At 43.6% G+C, this 11219-nt stretch overlaps 1 long non-coding RNA gene across 1 annotated transcript in view; it reads right to left on the reverse strand.

The window, feature by feature from the left end:
* LOC135710288 (uncharacterized) overlaps positions 1–11007 on the reverse strand; it is a 494016-nt gene extending 483009 nt beyond the window's left edge. The window contains exon 1 of the long non-coding RNA XR_010518405.1: positions 10511–11007. This is a non-coding gene — a long non-coding RNA (uncharacterized LOC135710288). The remainder of the gene's footprint in view (positions 1–10510) is intronic.
* Positions 11008–11219: the final 212 nt, after the last annotated feature.

The following is an 11219-nucleotide window of genomic DNA, read 5'->3' on the forward strand; positions in this document are numbered from 1 at the left end:
ATTTGAAGGTTTCTGTTACCTCCCTCGTGGGCCCTCAGGAAAGAATTTCTTGAGGTACTAACTTAAAAAGCGTATAGTCCATTCTATATGCAAGAGTATTGATGGTCCGAAAGTGAGGATTGTAATAACAAACCAACATTTTTGGCTAGAGCGAAAGTGAGGATAGCAAACTAAGCACTTGAAAATGGGATTACGTACGTGTGCAAGTTATAAACGTCAGAAAGGTCAATTAAAAAAAACATAAGATCGATCTACCAAAGATCGATTCTTTGGTAACGATTTAATCAGTGGATCGATTCTAGAGCTAAATATAAGATCGATCCGTCAAGATTGATCTTTCTCGGAAGATTGTCCAATCCTAGCCACGACCAGTCATTGTTGCTTGTTAGGTAGAATAGTGGACTACCCAACCTGCCACCACCTTCATACTGTTGCTATTGCTGCCTGCTCACCACGCCGTCCGAGATGCCGCGTAAATGAGTTGAGGCTAGACAGCAGCGATCTTTAATATCTTTTCAGGTTAAAGCAGAATGATGTGCAACCAAGTGGTACTCGATTATGACGACTGGGTTAGGGAAGAACGTTTATTTCATGAAAATAGTGATAAAATTATCACTTTTTATTTGTACATTGGACAATGCTTGACATTTACCACTTTTAAACTATTGTATTGTTGAAAATCAACAATCGAAAGCAATGCTATCGATGCGTACAAATATTTCTGTTCGATTGGTGATAAAATTATTAAAATTCGTCCAGGGGCAGCTGAGCTATTAGCATTCAAAATCTTTCATAATTTTGTTACATGTTCCATTTGTGGTTTTCACAAAGTGTTCCCCCATATAGAAATCACAGACGTAATCCTACGTCAAAAATTCGAGATATCAATCATATTGATCGGATAAGCCATCAGTTTACCTAGATGAACCGCGTCCACAGACGCACATACAGACATCAGAAAATTTCATCTTGCCGGGTCGATTTTTCATGTTCAATTTGATTCTACGATGTCACAATTAAACTGTCCAGTCAGATCGAGCCAAGTTCTATCGATTGGGAATATTTTATATAGGTGAGATAGCTTGTGTGGATGGCTATCGGTCACAAACGGCAAGACGTGTGAAAATCGATTCTAATACCTATGTTACGCTAGTAACAAAGGTAATAAGTAATCTTTTGTGTTTTTGCCAGTTGACTAACTGCAGTCTTAATAGTCTTGTATCTCAGTTGGGATCTCCATGCGATATACAATACTAGCAGACGAATCGAGCTATGGTGCCACTGCAGCTTTTAGGCTCGTATTGTGCTCAAATGTGTTTAGTAGTTTACGACCATAAATATGTGATAAATCATATAAATGTAAATGGAATATATAAAATAAATTAATTAATTAATTCTTACATTTTTCATAGTTGTTTGGTTAACATTTGTTATAATTACCTGTTTGCAGTTTTCTTTTTTATTTCACTGTAATGTCTTGTGCGCTTGTCGTCATTTTTTGAAGTCATGTTGAGTAGGTGTGGCTACGAAGTCAGTCAGTTTTTTTTTTCTTTTTTGGTTAGTTTCAAGATCAGAGTCCAAACCAAAGCATGGCGATGGATCTCCACTGAAACTTTCAAATTCTGATGGAGTCAATGAGCCGCCTGTACTGTCCTCATCGACGTCATTTTTTTTTGTAGTCTGATTCCACCACGGTGTTGTATAATTCTTTGACGTAGGACTACGTCTTCCGGGAAATGCAACGAAAATGGTCAGACTTTAAATGCTAATAACTTGAGCAATAATCAAGGGATTTTGATGATTTGTGTGTCGATCGATTCGGCAGTTTTATAAGATTTGTGTGGTATGTCACACATTGTAATTGTTAAATATTTAAATAGTTAACAATGAAGAAATATGGAAATATTCAAATTTTCCATACATTTTCTTCGACCGCAAGGTGCTCACCCCTAACACAGCCATCAGAAAGTTGGTCCCTAGCAACACAAGCCGAATCATTCCGCGTTGCACGTTGGACGGATTGACCTCGAAGTTGTTCGCTGCAGCGTGGACATCGTAGCATTTTGTTTCTATTCATTCACCTACATCAGCTAAATACAGAAAAAAGGAGGGGCATAGAATGATAATCCAAATGCTTAAGTACTACCATCGCTGTTGGCGTGGTGAGTTGGCTGGTGTGAGTTTTCTGGCCGAACAATTCGTTCTCACTTTCAACGACGGTGGCAATTCGGGAAAAGTTTCCGAGGCTACCGGTGGTGGCGCAGCAGGCTTCGGGCCGGCTGGTTTATTTCTTGGTGGCTTCGGGGTCGATGGTTTTCACAGTTGTTGGTCCCGTTTGCTTTGCCACATTAGCGTAGCTCTTCTGGACCAGCAACTTTTTGTTTTGTACACACGAAATACCCGTGTGTGTCAGCTCGAGACAGTGACGGCACAGCTGCAATTGTCTCTTGTAGGCAATGTATGCCTTCATTCCGTCGATAGTAGCCCACGACTTTATATTCCGTTCTACCACCATGCGAACAGACCAGATTCCAAGCGGCACGCTACCGTTCTCGTGACCTTCGCCAAACATAAGCTCCCGGATCGAAAGCACTTCGCCATACCGACGGAGGAACTCAACAATCCTCTCTTGCGACACACGCACTTCGACTCTTCCATCTTCCATGGTAATACGGAGCTTGTATTTTTTTCCACTGTACTCCACTTCGTGCTTTTCGTCGTGTTCATCGACCACTTGTTGGGCCAAAGCTAGGTCAGCGACCTTGACGAACGCGCATGATTCACCTCTATGGCACTGTAGTCTCTTCGCATCTTCCCTCTTCAGACCGATGGCTTCAAAGTTGAGGTGGGCAAAACAGCTCGTCTGGCTGAGTGGATCAGACCCGTCCAGCTCACTAAGGGGAACCGATCATTTTGAACAGCTCATCAGCTCACATTGACATTATAGAAATTTTGACACAAATTCAAAATTGGAAAAGGAATAAGTGGTTTTGGTGAACCTAAACCAATAGAGCTTTTTTTCATTGATTTGTTTTCCGTCGATCTTGTTTTTCGTGCTGAGCACCAATGCTACCGACGCCAGGGAGGGAGTTCCCACACCTGGACCCTACCTATCGACCCATCAACTCATGAACCGGGGACCAACGGCTTTACTTTCCTTGTTATGCCTCAGAACATCCCGGCGGCGCCAACTGAGATTGAACCCAGGCCTGCTGGGGTAATCACGCTTACCAATACACCACCGGCGCCGCTGATAGAGCTATTTATAGAGACTTAAAACTACATAAAATCGTACAAGTAGTCTAAGCCAATATATCCGTAGCTTACAACATGGCTCAACTTTTCTATTGAAAACGACACTTACACAACAACTGAACAACCACCGTATACCGATGTGATTGCTGATGTTAATCTTCCAGCAGAATTGCTCTCACTGTTTTTGGATTCAGCTTCAGATCATCAGTTCAGATCCGAATCGGGAACTGAATCGTGAAGAATAAAGAGAAAAAAGATTCGAAGAGCTGGACGGGCCCGAGAGCTGTCATCCTAAACAGATCCCAGTGATTCATTCCGGTCGATGATTCGGATCCGGAGCTGAGTTGTAAGGTTGAATATCAAGCCGATTTGTCGCGAAACACCAGTTAAACTATGTAAACATATGCAAAACTAAATCAATAATGTTTCGATTATTAGGAATTATTAGATTGGAATGAGAAAGCTACACGGTATTCGCGTTTGTGCGGATCTTCCGCTCCCCATGAGAATGATGGGAGGAGAGCTGCGAGCACATATGCTGGAGGAATAACATCAACTTTAAGAGCGGGGTAAGTAAATGCATTGAAAAATACCAGTAGAAATTTAACATCGTGTAACACAGGCACATATGTCTCTCTCTCCCATACAGCCGGTTGGATGTTTACTTTTACCGTTGATGCTATTGATCAGTAGGCACATGTTGTATTACGTTCGCATCTTGGTTTACGCGGTGGCTGTTCAATGCGTAAGTGTAGTAATTAGTACTTTTTTGAAAATCTCCGCTATAAGTGACGGATTGAATGGTTTAGACTTGTGATATCAGTGAGCTGATGAGCTGCGGTTCCTAAAAAATGAACCGCGGGTCATCAGCTCACTTTAGTGAATCGGATCTTTAGAACAGCTCAGGAGCGGATCGCCCATCTCTACTTCAGAGGGAGATTCGAATAATCAATTCGAAACGTGTTTTCTCGTCTCATCGCGGAAACACGTGGCCCGGCGACACAAGGACAATTGTCAAAAATGCCTGAGTCTCTGATAAACGTAGTGGAAAAAACGTCTACACGTCTCAGAAGCTGAGCGATAACTGTTTCGTTCACGAGCTGTCGAGAAGGTGCATGCAAGTGCAGCAGTGAAGGGCAATCCAGGTAACCATTGACAAGATCGAATACAAATAACCTCTGAAGTTGAGTGCGTCTGTGAGCTAGAGTTTCCATGTCTATAAGTCTGCAACGGCTTGTATAGTCAGGAAGATTTACTGGATCATTCCACGGAAGTTGTCGAAGAGCATGCCATATAAAGCTACGTTGAACCCTTTCCATTCTGATGATCTGCTGTGCATGATATGGCGACCATACACTAACAGCATATTCAATGATTCTGCGAACAATTGAACAGTACAGTGCCTTGAGAGCATATATATCGGTGAAGCCACTTGAATTACGACGAATAAATCCCAGGGCCGCAAAGGCCTTTGCGGTAGTTATGCTGACATACTCGTTGAACCGTTTACCGTCCACAGTGATCCTAGGTCACGTATTGCTTGAACACCTTCTAAATCCTCTGAGCTGATGGAGTTTTCAAACTCTGTTCGGGTTTGTCGGCGAGTAAACGAAATGACTTTGCACTTTTTGATGTTAAGTTCCATTCCATTCTCACAGCAGCATAGCAGAAGCTCGTCAACATCGGCCTGAAGAGCACAGCAGTCGAGATGCGTTGATATCACTTTGTATATGTTTAGATCGTCAGCGTAAAGCAGTAGGCTCGATTTCAGCCGAAAGCACAAATCATTCACGAACAATATAAAAATCAGTGGTCCCGGAATGCTTCCTTGTGGGACACCTGACGTGATGGAAAAATCCGTTTAATTTGACGAATGCCCTCCGTCCGGTAAGGTAAGAGCGCAGCCATTCGGTGATCCAATTAGGAAAGCCCAGATGCTTGAATTTGTCAATTGCGAGGTCATGAGGAACCTTGTCAAACGCCTTCGAGAAATCGAAATATATGGCATCAACTTGGTGCCGATTCTCGATTTCTGAAGACAGGAAACTTACGTAGGTCATCAAGTTCGTCGTCGTAGATTGCTTCTTAACAAGTCCATGTTGAAAGTCCAATATTAGCGGTCGGGAGGCGACATACAGAGCGTTGTGAACCAATTGTTCGAACACTTAAGCTAGACAACATAAAATCGAAACACCTCTGTAATTTTCAACAGCATGGTTATTATCAGCTTTGAAGATCGGTTTGATCGAGGATTGTTGACCTGTTGCAGCAGCGTCAGCATTGAACCAGCACATTCTCTTAAAAACAACGACGGTATGTTGTCAGTGCCAGGCCCTTTCGAAACGTCTAACTTTTGCAAAGCTAAAAATATTTCGTTCTGGCTCACAACTAGAGGTGGACAGTTCAGATTGTATGCAGGGCAGGTCCTAACACTGCCAGGAGAGAATGTCGGTGATGTTGTACTGTGCACTTTGTCGAAGAATTCAGAAAAAAGATTAGCTAGCTCATGTGGTGAATCAGTAGAGGAATTCTCGAGAGTCACCTCGGCAGGAATACGATTGGATTGCTTACGGCTAGGTATAAACGACCAAAAGGATGGCGGGTCTTGCTTCGCGGTCAGATCCATTCGTCCGATGTAGTTACCCAAGTAACAATTGTGATTTTATGAAGGTTCTGTAGACCATGATTTAGACTTGTAGAATGCTTTAAAACCTCGATAAAACTTGCAATGTTGCTTGGGTACGGCATGCAGCAGTCCGGCAATCGCTGTAATCTGTTTCGAGCGAATGTAGATTGATCCGGTTCTCAGCAGTCAGAGCTCTAACTCTGTAACTCTGATGTTCACCACCGATGCTTAAACGAAGCCATGATGGCATATAGGAAGATAAACGCGATTTAAGACTTGAACAATTAAAAAACCAAAACAATCATTACTTTGAGCTTTCTAGGAAAAAATTAAATTTGTAAATTTTTATTATTGAAAACCCCCTAAGATTGTGATAAAGGCTATATTTACGGAGATAAACGCGATTTAAGATTTCAGAAAATTCAACTAGTACTTTCCCAATTTTGTCAGCCCCATCTGAAATTTTAGGCTGACAAAAACGCGAAGCTGATTAAATCGGGATTTATTTTTTTCAATATTTTAACCTTCAAAATGATTTCGAAATCAAGATTAACTATTATTGGGCTTACTGATAAACGCCTCAAAAAGGCTAATCTATTTGCGTACTGTTCAGTTTCCTTAAACTCTGCTTGGTTTCCAGTGCTGCAACCCAGGTTGGACCTTCATATCTCAGTATCGACGTAGATACACTAGCCAGGAGCCGTCTCTGGCTGCTGCTTGGGATGGCCTTCGTCGCCTTCTCGAAATAGTATTCGACGTGGCTATTGAAGTTAGGCGGTCGTTGACCATCAATCACTCCTAGACGTATTTCAACACGCGCTTCGAAGCTATGGTCGACACAAGAAATAAAAATAAATAATAAGCTTCTTTTGAATTGGTCGCGTCACGTCGCGTGTCGTGTTTAATCTGGCCGCAGCCTATGGAATTATCCCCAACGGTGATATCTGTCCGCTGCACTGCTGTAAAGTTACTGACCAATAGCGTTTTGTTGTGGGCTATCTGCAGCTTTGCTCCTTGCATCAAGTTTCCAATCATGTCGATTGCCTCGGTCGCCAACATTTCCATATCTTCCAGTGTCTTGCCTGTTACCATCAAGACAACGTCTCAACTCCTTTGGGAAGCTTCAGCGTTAGCACGCCGCTGTACATCACGTTGCAGAGCATTGGACCGAGGATGGAGCCTTGGGGAACTCCCACCATGAAGCTAATCGATGTCTCGTAGACAGGGACTCGGTTCTGGACGTAACTCTATGCAGCGCTTCGACGATGGCCTCCCAGCTGGCGTTGTGCAACGCATTCTTGGCGTCGATCGGTTATGAATATAGATCTAATGCCCGGTTCTGTTTGGACGCCTTCTCGGCTCTCTCGACCACTGTCCAAAGTGCATCCCTTTTCGGAATCAGAACTGCCTCTCCGACAATCCGTGCGTTTCGTCAGTCTATTTAGGATGATCCTCTCCAAGAGTTACGCTGCTGAATTCCCCGGCGGTTTTACTGGCTTCGGCAGCAACACTAACTTCTGTATCTTCCATTTGACAGGAAAGTGACCCTCGTCCAGACATTTCTGCGGCGCATGTCTGAGGATGCCTGGATCGCCGCTTTCAACGCCACGTTGGCGATTCCATGCAGACCGGGAGCTTTCTTCACATTCCTTCCTTGCGTCACTGCTACGAGTTCCTCGTTAGTGACTTCGATGTTATCTCCCTCTCCCTCTCTGTATGGTGTAGGTGGCCAGGTCGTTGGGTCGAGCCTCGGGAAAAGTCCTTCCACGACGACTTTCAGCTTCTCTGGGCACATTTCAGCGCACATCATTTGACCTCTGATATTTGCCATCACGACATGGTAATCGTAGTCCCAGAGGTTGGCATCAGCGTCTCGACACAGCTCCTAGAAACAGTTTGAATTGCTCTGCTTTATTGCTCGTTTATGTGCGGCCCCGGGCCAGTCGGCAGATTCCTCTACATTCCTCTCTGTCTGCTTCTGTTATTGCTCTCTGAACTGCTAAGCGCCTCGTGTTACCAGTAAGCTGGACGCCGTCTGTTATCTGGCTCCAGTTTCCTCGGCATGGTCATCTTACATACTCTCACTAACGTTGCTGTCTGCTCGTCTGCGTTTATATCCGCGGGGCCCCTGTCCACATGGAGTTCTTCAATGAAAAGATCCTTGTCAAAAGTCTTCGTCTTCCACTTCAGGTCGCAAGTTATCGTCCTCCGTACTGTCAATGCCATATCGGATCGCCTGATGGTCGTAATGGGTATAACCTTCGCACACTGTCCAATTCATGTTTACCACCAGCGATGGACTGCAGAAAGTGACGTCGATAATGGATTCCCGGCCATCTTTGCGAAAAGTGCTGCTGGTGCCTTCGTTGGACAGCATAACCTAAAGCTTTGCCAGAGCTTCCAGCAGACTGTGCTATCTTGCATTGGAACATCTGCTTCCGCAGTCAACTGCCCAAGCATTGAAGTCTCCTACGATGACTACGGATCTTCGTTCGATCAGCTAAGTCCATCTAGCATCGTGGAACTGCTCTATCGTCCATCTAGGTGGTGCGTAGCAACTGCATTTGAAGATTCCGTGAATACGAAACCTTCTTCTGGAATGGGGTAACTGCCCATAACTCTATCAGCCACTTAGTTACCGTTATCGGGAGGGACTCAATACGGTTCCGCAATGATCGCAACATCGCTCTTTGTTTCCGTTGTCGACTGCCTCAACAGCTGTGCAGTATCACAATGGTTGAGGTTTATTTGGGTTACTCCGTTACCGTTGTGACAAAACAATTAAGTGTCATTTGGAGCGAAATGCTTATGAATTCATGCTTTAAAACCAAACAGTTCAGCAAAATCGGCAGGGGGTAGACAAAATCCGGGGTAGACTAAATCGGGAGCTGAAAAAATCGGTAAAACACTGTATTGAGTTTTCTAAGGGGAAAAACTATATTTGAAAATGTAGAACTTCCAAAGGAAGCATATTTAAAGTTTATGATCGATTTTATTTTGAGATTTTTATAGTGCATAGCACCTTAACAGCTTCATCTAATTCTTTGCTCCGCCGAATGAGCGGAGTTATTTACTTCTGATCAGGAACCAAGGCCTGCCTTAGCTCAGTCGGTTCAAGGCGCAGCTACAAAGCAAGACCATGCTGGAAATGGCTGGGTTCGATCCCCGGTCCGGTCTAGGAATTACTTCCCACACAATAATACTAATGCAAAAATGGTACAGGCATCGAACGCTCTCAATTAATTACTGTGGAAGTGCATCTAGAACACTTAGTTGAGAGTACACAATGAGCTAATAGGCAATAAGCTTGAAATGCGAGGAAGAAGAAACAGGAAGCCATTTGAAAAAGCACGTTTAGAAAGGTTGGGCAGGCTTGCACTAGTGGTTTTCAATTTGAAACAAATCAGATAATCCATCAAGGTGCTAGGGAAAATTCCATTAGCTGCGAGTATCTTTCTCACCATAAACAAAGAATACCACAAATAAGGATTCGATGAGCTTAAACAATGCACCACTGAGCACTGTTTGATGCTTGTCGATCTGAACCCACTGATCTAAGCCATCGTTTGCCAAGCTTGTCTTTACGTACAATGTAAACCTGACAGAGCGAGCTTGACCATACAGTGGGGGTACGGTGAAAATCAAAGCTACGTGGTAATTTTGCAGTGATTAGAACTAGGAACACAAACTTCGATTTGCTCATAGAATTCTCATGTGGAAATATCTAACAGATTATGGGTGAAAACGCTTGGATGCATGGGTTGAGATAGATTTTATATCTACTGAGATCTATTTGATGTCAATTGTGTGAACAAATCTCAAGAAAGCATAAACTGACTGCAAATGTCTTAGTCCTCTGTGTTCAGTACGGTTCGACTGGGAATTGATGTGTGTTGTGAATGGCTTTTCAGTTTCGACAAAATCAAAATACTCCTATTTTATTTTTCGTTCTCAAAAGATACGAAAAATATAATAGCTGTATTTTGATTTTATCGAGACTGAAAAGCCATTTAGTGCTCTGTGACAATCCACTATAAATCACAAACAGGAAATGCAGTCTACTCTCATCAACTCAATATTGGAGGGATCATTAACTTATACAGATATCGAGTTGAAGGAATGGAAATTAACTTGAGGACACCTTCGAGGTAGCCCAGAAAAAAAAAACGTATTATATCATGGTTTGCCCTGAAGTTGATCCGTACGTTATATTCCACTCTTAATATAATTGGCCACCCAACCCAAGGACCCTCACAAATACCAAAAACTCAAAAGTTAACATACCATGCGTTGCTGAACCATCAAAAGCATACTCCCGAAACACTTCAAAGAGCGATAAAACATCCATTATCGCTTACATCTCACGTTCATCGCACTGACAAAAAAAAATAATCCCAAAACAACCCCCTCTTCAATCTTCCATCCTGACTTACGACGAAACGACTCCCCATTCGACCACAACTTCCAATCTTCGCTCCACCGAAACCAAAGCAGACCTTCGTGGAAATAGCACAGGCAAAAAAGAACATCCCAGCCTGCCTACCCCTCCCCCCAACCCACCACATACACCCAGAACGGTCGTAATGATGCTCTCAAATTAGTACGAATGGTCCTCAGGACAGAACTCACCTTAAATTTAATCAACAATCGCCGTCGTCGACGGGACGCCTCCTCTCCGTGCTCGCTCTGCTATGGTTTCTGTTTTCCTCGCCGGCAGAAAACCAACTCGCTTCGATTTTCACCTGCCTGCACTGTGCTTCACCCTCAACCCTCAACGAAAAACACGGATCCCAACTCCGGATGACGTTAAAAGAATAGAGTAGTACTTTTTCGCACTTTTCCTCCGACACTATACACTATCTCCAACCGCCCGCTTGAAAAAGCAACTGAATTTAACACACCCACACTCGAAGAATCTTAAACTCTTCTTTGCACTGCTTTCCTTTGTTTCACGTCCATTCAGCCGTCGGATTTGCTTTGCTTGGCGAGCGTCGTCGTCTTGGCAGGCAAATTACGAGTTCGAACCCACTTGGCCTGCTTTTGTCGGTGACACCTGTCGACAGAGGTGATATTCGCCGGGGTAGGGGTTTTTCCAGAGGGCACTCAACGGCTGGATCGGGGCGTACAGGGCCTACAGATGAGAAAGGGATAAGAAACAGAGGAAATCGAAATTATTATTTATGTTGCTGTCAAGTGTGCTTGGGGCGGGGGTTTCGATCGCTGGAAGTAGTAGTCTGGAATTGAGAGTTTGATTGGAGAAAACCTGCAAGTTTTGGTGATTAATCAGCTGCTTTAGGATTTGATCGAAAATAGAAACGGACTCAACAACTGATTCGCA

The sequence above is a fragment of the Ochlerotatus camptorhynchus genome, unplaced genomic scaffold, assembly GCF_037179485.1.
Source record: "Ochlerotatus camptorhynchus isolate MF236.1 unplaced genomic scaffold, CSIRO-AGI_Acam_v1.1 ptg000374l, whole genome shotgun sequence".
NCBI classification, from domain to species: Eukaryota; Metazoa; Arthropoda; class Insecta; order Diptera; family Culicidae; genus Ochlerotatus; species Ochlerotatus camptorhynchus.